Genomic DNA, 10,100 nt, shown 5'->3' on the forward strand with positions numbered 1-10,100 from the left:
ATGTAGCTGTATAGAATGACCTATTTACTGCTGAGAAATTAATTATTTCTGGTCATGGTGTCATGAAACTAATAAGCACTGCTGCAGCTGTGATGGTTCAAATGAAGGAGTCCACACTGGCACTGGTACCTGAGCAGCTCAGAGGGCAGTCCTGCTTTCCCTGAGAATGGATATTTTGGGCTTATTTGCTGTTGGAGGTAATGTTAAAATAACTGTGACTTCCTGGTAGCTTTTTATTCATATTTACAGAAATTCCTAACATATGACTGAGTCTTACTTATGGCCAAAACAGGAAAATGTGGAAAAGCAGAAGATGCTAACTGGAAAAGTAGAAGATGCTTAAGCTCAGGTAGTTGAGGTTTGCAAGGGACAAGAAGTGAAGCAGTTCTCCTCCCGTCCAGGAACACTCTTTCTCAGTCTGACTGAATGACAACTACTTGCATCAGCTTCCCTGCTTCCTGCACGTACCTTTCACTAAATTAGTCCTGCTCAGTTTAATCACAAAGTATTTTCAACACATACTTATTAGGACCTGTATTTCTGTCACTGAGTTAAAAAAAAAAATAGAACCAATGATAGGATGTTTCCCTATTAAAAAAAATTAAAACTCTTTTTAAGCCCCCTGTGAATTGGGCACCTCCTACTGTGATATTATCTCAGAAAATAAGGTAAACAAAGAAAGTAGAAACAATGGCTGTGTGGTGTGGAAAATTTTGAACATAAAAGTCAAGACAAGTTACAGTCTACTGACAAAGTAATAATTGAGCTCTTGCCCTCATTCTTCCAAGTCTTCAGTAGCTCAAGTTAAAACACAAACTAAGATGTTGCTGGACGCTAGGGTCCGGCAGTTACATATGCGTGTCTTCATCTATGAACCGGCAAGCTGGATGTGCTTCATTGCAGAAGGGATGCAACCAGCGAGGTGACTCTCCTGTTACTCAGCCTGCTTTCTGCCCTCACTCCCCCAGCTCTCCCTGCTACTCCCTCTGAACTCCTCCTAGGAACGCTGGTCCTACACGCTGCTGGAAAGGAAAGAAACACAGCCTTCCTCTCTCCACTCTTTGAACAAGCTCATTTGGGGCCAGGGAATACTCCTGCTGCTCCACACAGTATAGAGAACTATTTCACCTATTTCAGAGACTCAAAGCATCCACTGTAGTTTTGTGGTTTTTTTTTTTTTCTTCCCTCAAACTAATTATCAGTGCAAGTCTGATTGCAATTAATACTGTCATGCTTTGGAGACCACACGGGAAATCATCTACAAGTGGGACTAAATAATGAATAGAACAAATCAGTACATTCTTTCTACGCTGCCAGCCATGAAAGGTCTTCTAATTGAGCTACAGTTTTCACAGTAAGCTTTGGATCTTGCAAGGAAGCCAATGAGGAGGTCATTTGTACACTTTCATTTTGATTCAGTGACCTACAAATTTAACACAATAGAAAAATTCAAAGGGTAGAATTGCAGTGTCTGTAAACAGGTATACACAGCAGAACTTCTCATATTCCTCATATAACATGGGTCTAGATTACTATTTAGCAACAGGAATAAGCAATAACCAAAATATTTTTCATTTTCATCAGAAAGGCTAGCACAGGTCAGACCAACAGTTATAAATCACAAGTTAATTTGAAATTAAAATAACACTTACAATAATAAAGTGTTATTCTATGGTTCCATTGAGAGAGATACAAACTGAACAGTAACAAGCTGTCTCTCTCTTTTCTCTTTCTTCCCAAGGTGTTTGCACTGATACGGAAAAAATGATGGCATCACATAGCAACACACTGATTCAACATGTATGGCAGCAATACAGTTTTCTTCAGACATGTCTGATGACGTAGAAGTATTACTGACCGGTGATTACTCCTAATAACGGACAGGAAATTAATTTCTCACACTTACGTGTGCTCAATTCTGTTGTTTTTTTTTTTTTTTTCAGTGAAGCTGTTCTGGCCTGGGGTATATGTTTAATGGGAAAAAAAAATTAAATAGGCAACCAAACAGCTGATAGCTTTCAGTGAGAACAAAGCCTTTAATCTGGTGAATGGGAAATGAATGATCCTATATCAGTGGTTCAGGTGGAATCAGGTTGTTGAGGATCTGACTATTTTCCCTAAAGGCATTGCTCCCAACACTTAGCACCAGGCATAATGCTTCATGTAATACGAATAAATCAGCTTAATAAAGAGATAGATTTGACCGACTACTTGAAAAAGGCTGTGAAAATAGCCTCGCAATACAACTAGGAACTCAAAATATACGGGGAAATCCATATATGTAAAAGCAGAAGAAAACCTTGATGCATTATTCTGAAACTACCTTTTTCCCACTGTACAAAGACTAGGATCAACTTCTGTGAAACAAAGCAGAGAGAAGATGCTTTGGATTAATTATTTCTCACTAAAGCATCTATGATCCCCTCCTTCCAGGAAGAAAAAAAAACTGAACCCATCCCTGTGGCGCACTGCTGGCAAAGGGTGCCATCTCATGGGGACACAGATAATATTCTTTCTCCTTTGTTACTGATGTCCACAGTTACTGCACCAGCTTCCTTTGCTAGGCTGAAACTATGACTCAAAATCCTTACGTTTGTGCCAGAAAAAAATGCACACACAGTCACATTTGTCATGTTTCCTCAGTCACTTTTTTTTCCCATTTAGTGATATATTAAAATCTTTGAAGTGCTACTCCCTAGTGTCGTTTAGGTGAATGCATTCACCTTACTGAAACCACCCTACCACAGGAGTACCATTACTGAGGATGGGTTCCCTACATATCCACAATTTATTGTGCTTGATTATAGATATGTGGAGGACCTCAACTAGTGATTTATTGGCAGCATAATAATCCATCAGTAAGTTCCTAACTGAACATAGGAGCAATTTTAGAATTCTCCTCCTTCACATAGCAAAAGAAAACCTGTATGGGCATGGGATTGCTCCTGTGACTAGATCCATGTGGAAAATCTAAAGAGAGAGATCACATTGACATAAGGTAAATTAGCAGAAGCACCTTTCCCAAGAGGAGTAAAGGGAGAAAGCCACCCTCTCCTTCAGACACCAAACTAGTTTTAACTCAGAGCTTCAGCAGTTTCTGGAAGGGATGATGCGACTTTCACTGCCCATCGTAGCAGAGCTGGACTCTGACACACAGCTTCCCTTCCAGCTCTCTGTATTACTCCCTTAAGCATCTCCTTATAATGTACAGAGGAAGGGAGTATGAGAACTAGGGAATCTTTTCCCCTCTCTTTTATCCATTGTCATCAGTAGATGAGTCATTTTCTTCTGTAATCCAAGCAGTTATGTGTTTGTGTGACTAATGTGGGTGAAGGCACACACTTTCCCAGAGATAGGGCAGTTTCACAGCCTGAATATATACATATTAAAGGAAAATAAAAGCTTAGAATCAATATTTGCTGAAGATTTCACTGGAATGGGTGTGCCTTTACAGGCTGAATTTTCTCCTGCTGTGTGTTTTCAGTGGAGAATGGAGTGAAGGCCTCTATTGATCCCTGAATGCAGCTAAGATGAGGTGTGAACATGTTAATTCTTGTTTCTCCAGTTGGTATTTGGCAGCTCTGTTAAAGGCAACCAAATCACAGTGTGCATTCTTATGCACTACTTGAAGGAACACATCCTGGGCATTGTTTGTATGATGAAAAGATTCTAGAAGTTATACCTGCAAGCCTATCTTGACTTCCAGATCCAAAATTTAGAAATAAAGGTTCCAAAACCCCAGCTAATCCAAACTGATTAGTGCCCATGAAAGCAAGGGAGCTATTCCCATACTCAGCAGTTGATTCAGATCATATGAGCACTAATCCAGGACTTGCATCACAAAACACATAGAAAAGATTATATTACCCCTTAATAGGAAAAGTATTTAAAAGTTGTAAATTGTAAAAAAGTATTCTATATTTTACAAAAGAAAGCTAGAATTTGATAATAGAATGCTTCCTTTTTGGTTTCCCAGGAACATTTACTCAGGTGATCAGTAACTATGGCTACTGAGAAGGAGCTTTCTTCAGTCCTTGTGAGATCTAATGGTCACATTAAGCTCTATGAGGAAACTTCAGAGGATACTGCATGCATATTCCAGCAAGCTAATAAACTTACTAGCACAATAACATTAGCATTTATATAACAGCAGTAGGATGTAAACATGTAATTGGGTCTATAGGAACTTGTGGTAATGCAAATACCTATCCATCTGCCTATCTAAGGTCAAGATTCAAAGCTCACTGTGAAGGTGGCTACTGACTTCAGTGCACTTTGGGTAAAAAAGGGCAACAGACTTGTTAGAGAGAATTGTCCTGAAAGGTGTGGAGAAAGTATTGTACATGTGGAAGGATTATAGACAGCCTATGGTAGAATAATTGCCTGGCTCAAAGAGCTTTCTGCTTAAGATGAAAATTACTCTGCTAAGAGTGGCTTAGATGAAGAGAAAGTTAAATGACTTCTCTATGCAGTTTCTACTCTTTTCCATACAGGACCTAATTAAAAGGCTTAGGGATTAATAAAGAGAGATCTAGGAGGGAAATGCTGGTACAGAAATCTAGTGCAGACTAGATTGCAATAACTGCACAGGCTGCTATTCCTAGTACAGCTGCCGGCCTTTGGTGGTTGTGGGACTTTCTTGAGCTCCCCTGAGCAACCCTGAGCCTGCCTAAGTGAGAGGTGCAACAGCAAGTGTCTTACCACTGTGGTGCTCATCCCCCAGTGCACCATCATTGCATCTTCTGTACTGTGGAAAGAGGGAACAGATTGGTTGGAAGACACCTTGGATGGCCCCATGTCCTCGTACCCTCCCATGAATTAAAGAACAGTGAGAGTTCTTCCATATTTAAGGTCTTCTGCAGTTCTGAAGCAGAAGGCACATTTAAACCCTTACTTCTTTAAATACCACTTTCAAGAAAATCACAAGACAAACCACCATTTGGAAGAAAAATTATTTGAAGGAATTGCAGTATGGTCTAGTCCCAGACCAGTTCTCTTCCCCTTTACCTCCTTGTTCGTTAGTCTGCAAGTCATTCAGCGATGTTGTGAACACTGCTCTCTACAGCCACACAGGCAAAAAACACTTTCAACATAGCATAAGAATAAAGGCTTTTGGAAGCATCAGAGGAAGCATGTCAGTTTTAAAACTTACTCATGTAGTGTGCCTCTCTGTTTTGCAACAGCCGAGTTCAGTTATTCTGCTGTATATTGGAATAGCAAAAGTTATTCACCTGTCATGCACAGAGGCATCCGGTAGTACTTTTAAAAGCACCTACTGGAGTGGAACTGCTTTTCTGCTTCTCATTGCCTAACACAATTTAGATTTCTGGTACTCTGGAAACAGTAGACAGTACAGGCTTTCTATTGCACAGGAAAGCAGATTCTTGGAAAGAAAATCTGCCCAGTGAACTCAAAGATTTGTGTCTTTTTAAGACAGTGAGACACAAGCTGTGACAACCAGTTGGCTTGAACCCTTACATAACACAGGGTGTAGAATCTGATCTGCTGATTTTATGAGACCCATCATTTCTCTTTGGATTACAGTATATATTTTTGTAAAATCTAGCAGTGACTAAAAAAGACCCCCAGGTGATGAGAGCATCTACAATATCCTTAGAAGTTGTTCCGAAGATTCTACAGGTCACCAAAATCTTAAATGAAGGCAACGTGAAGCAATCCAATGTGCACTGTCCAAACTTGAACCTTTCTAAACTCAAAGAAACATTGGCTGGGGAACATTTAAAAAACTTTTTTAATAATAAAATCTCTGAACTGAGTAGGGCTGTAAACCTGTTTAACACTGTGATTGTAAGACATTTCAGAGAAAAACGTTGCCATACCAAATTTAACAATGCATAGCACAAAATCCCTCCCTGAATTCATATATAGGTAGAAGAGTTGGCAGCTCCAGTTGGTAAAATTTGATATCTTAAATGAACATGAGTCAACTAATACAGCCCCGAGCCCCATCTGCTCAATTGTGCATGAAGTCATCATAAAAGAAATTTTATTCCGTTCAATCTCAATGAGTTAGCAAGAGCTAATATATGAAATGCTATGCAGAGAAGACCTAGTTGAAATGTTTGTCCTTGGCCTCCAGTAAAAGTGTCCCTGTCTGGTGAGTTCATGATGAGGGAAGCCTCAGAAATCCCCAGACTTACGCTATACAGGGCAAATATTACCCTTGAAGTCAACACAGGAAACACTAAGAAAAATATTGCTTCATGTTCCATTTTTATTCCTGATAATTTCTGCTGGTATTCATATAACAGCAGAAAAAAAAGTCCTGAAATTCACTATGCTAAATGTTCAAAAAACTAAGTAGTAGTGGACTGTATGTTTCACAATTTAAGAAAATATGCTGCATTTTTATTTTTGCTTTGTCAAAAGATCAAGTGAATAGTTTAAAAAATGTGTCCTCAGTAATATCTGCAATGATTTTCTCAGGCTATTTTGCTGATGTGCTGGATTAATCTCACTATGAAGTACAGGTGTATACATCTGGAGTCATTCCATGGCCTAGAATAAAGTAATTTAGTCCAGAAGATAACACATGTCGTATATACACACATCTGAATCAAAATCATAGCACATCTTCAAACATTTACATGTTTTGAGTTTCCAAGTTTAAAAACTAAACCAGAAGAAGAGTGAAAATTAACATAACTAAGAAATCCAAGGAGTTTAGCTCCAAAGGTACACATTTAAATTTTCTTTTACAGGCAGGCACAACCCTACCCATTATTCTACTATGCTACGAAATATATTGCCTCCATCCACCACAGACTTTTAATGTCTTCCCAGTGCAATGGATGAGGAAGACCAAGGTCTACCAGCAGGCCTCATGTTCTCTCAATCTAGATTATGAAAGTAAGAGATGGAAGAGGAAATACTAGTTTCTGAATGCCAGTTTTGCAGAAGGAGACGATTCACCTTCCAAACTTGGCATAAATTGGATCCTTCTCAACAACCTGTGAGCCCACAGCCCTGCCCAGCCGTGCCAGGGTTGTGTCTGACCCTGCGTCCCCTCATGGGGGCTGACCCTGACTCGTACCCATGGGTCCATGGGCCTATGTCCCAGCCTGGCCTTGGCCCATCCCCAAGGAGATGCCTGAGGCTAGGGCTGCCTAGTTGCCCCCAGCTGCCCTGCTCCTGTCTGAAGCTTTGTGTCCTGGCCGTGCCCTGACCCACCCAAGGAGCCACTTCACTTCAGTTTTGTTCAAGATCTGATCATTCCCACAGAACAAAATCTAAAACTGTTGGCTGGTGGCAGCAGCAGTGGGTTGTCCCAACTCTGAACCACCGGGTCTGGTGTGTGGGAAGGGACAGGTGGCACATGGCCACGATGTGTGACCACCAGCATTCGGATGGAGGAAAAGCTGGGCATGAAGGAAATCCCTGCCCAAGGGCCATTTCACCCTCCCCTGCGCCTGTGCTGAGCCTGCAGGCTCTCCTAGAAGGGCTGGGTTTGTCCAGGGAAGCCTCTGCCGGTCCCACCCACAGGTTTTACCTCCACAGACACAGGCAGAAGGGGAAGGTGGGAAGGTAATACATCAAAGCGGGCTTTATTTTCCTTCACTGCTGCTGTGGCTCTGAAGAAGGGGGCGTAAAGACCAAGGGCTCCAAGAAGAGGGTCCCTGACCTGTGGTGGAGATACTTGCACTGACACCTCAGGCCATGGGATGGGATAGAGTCTGAGGACCACTCACTCCTCAAAACCCAGTGCTTCAAGTCTTGTTCCAAAGCTCACCTTTGCCACTAGCACCATAGATGTAACACGGCTTTATTTTGGCTTCAGTCTTTCTGGTACTGAGTACAGCTTTAACTCTTTTCCTCCTGGGCTCCATAGCTATATAACACCCTCTCTGAGTCCAGAGTCCTAAGAAATAAGAATCAGAAATAAGGGCTTTTAGGACACAGCCCTCCTCCACAATGCTGGCATGGTTTCAGTGCTCCTAAAAGTGATTATGGATGGCAGCCATCCACCTTGGGAATACCACAGCAGCACTACGCCCAAAGGCACTATGATACAGGCTGACATCTTCCCAAGGACAGCCGGTGGCGTGGATCTCTGAGAACAGCAGTGCTGCTGCTCCTTGGCCCACGGCATTTCCCAGCGTGGAGAAGGGGGCTTGCAGGCCACGTGGACAGACTGGCTGGCTGTCCTCAGCCCAGCTGCACTGCATGTCCATTGGAGTCCCAGATGCAGGGACAGGAGCTCATTGTGTGTCCACCAAACTGGATCAAGGTAATGTAATAGGATTTGGACAATCTGAATTTTACTTGCTAGTTTATTACTGATAGCCTTTGTTACCTAGGTCAGATTGACCTTTCTGCATCATTTCATAAGGTAGAAAAAGATAGAAAAATAGAGGTTATATTTTCCTACCTTTCTTCTCTGCCTTGTTCATCTGTACTGTCAAATTCTTTAAGGCAGTGACTTCCCTTAACTGCATGGCTCCCATGTCATCCATGGTATGGATGTCTCACTCTGATACTAACATGAGTCATCTCTAGCTACCTCTCAGCTGCCACAGTGGTGGAGAACCACAGACATGAGGCCCAGCTCTGCTGTAGACATTACTTGTTTTATTGATGTACCTATCTATTCTTGACCGCAATGTGCAGTGTGGACCCCTTCCTTCATAGCAATGTGAGTAACAATGCCCCAGGCAATTGGCAGATGGGCTTAGCTGAGGCCAACAGTTACCTATATTAACATCTTTAATATGTTTTATTTTCACTACACTTAGTTGTACACAATCATTATGATATGGGTTCTCAGAATATGGTAACACAGGAACTTCAGCACTGGGAAGTATTAGATAATGTGACTTGTCCCTCAAATTGAAGTAATACCCTTGACGTGGCACTTCATCAGCTTCTCAGGAATTAATCTTGATGTCATTACTCAGTATTCAGCCAGTCTTGCCTCAGGCCAAACTAGCTGCAAAGTCACATTATAGTAGGAATACTGTATGAGTAAGACTTAAGTATGGAGTGCAAAATTTACTCTGTTATCTGCAAAGACACAGATGCCTTCTCTAACTTTTTTTTTAAATCTCATTCACACTTGCAGAAACCAATTGTTTTTTTTCTGGAATTTCAGAAGCCAGTTCAGTGTGACTGGAGAGGCATTTACTACACCAATCAGAATAAGAAGATAAAGAATCAGAATAAGAAGATAAAGGGAAATTATATCCTCAAGCAAATAGTGTGTTTTGAATAAAAAGGAGGTTAAAAGTAGACCAAAGGTTCCATGATGGCATAATCGGCAGCTAAATGGTAAAAAGGATGGTTTTTCTTCATGCTTTGAAAATGGAATAAGAAAGAAATGGATATATGTGATTTAACCCACGGAGTTTTCTTGAGCATGTCATACCACCGATGCCATGCTTGAAGCCTGATGACAACACAGCTATAAGCTTCCTTTAGAAATCATCAGCTCTCCTGTCACCTGGCCAATTTCAGTTGTCTTTTGTGATGAACTCAATAAACCACACTTTCTCCACCTCTCCATCTTTCTCCACCTCTCCACCTTTCTCCATCTCTCTTTACCATCTCAGTTTCCAAGGCCTGATTATATTACTTAGTCTTTGGTACATCATGGCTTTTCACAATTGCAATCAAGCCAAGCAGAACAGCTGTTACTGACCATGCCTAGAAATCAACCAAAGTGCCCTCCAGCCTGTGGGTATATGAGGACACATACCAAAATAAATGGCCAACCAGATGATCTGAGGAAGAGATTACCACAAGCTTCCCAGGTAGAGAGGTGACTGTGATGTGCTTTTTACCCTCTGCCCAGAACAGGCAGCCTACTGGCAGTATCAAAAAGGTTCAGTGAAGTATTTTATTACAAAACAAAATCATAAAGTGACGCTGAAGTTATTATATCAAACTTGTGTATAGTTGGAGGTAGACGGAGGAATGGGGTTGATGAACCTAGTGAAGAGTTTCCCAGCTGCTCCTTTTGGCCCTAGAGGAACTACAGCAGCACAGGGAAGGATTTGGCATTGATTTAGCAGCCGTCCATGAACCCACACAGCCAGTTAACTTTACAAAACTGGTTTATAATTTGCTGTGCGTTCTGAGTCACT

This window comes from Chlamydotis macqueenii, chromosome 2, assembly GCF_036417535.1.
Source record: "Chlamydotis macqueenii isolate bChlMac1 chromosome 2, bChlMac1.mat, whole genome shotgun sequence".
Lineage (NCBI taxonomy): Eukaryota > Metazoa > Chordata > Aves > Otidiformes > Otididae > Chlamydotis > Chlamydotis macqueenii.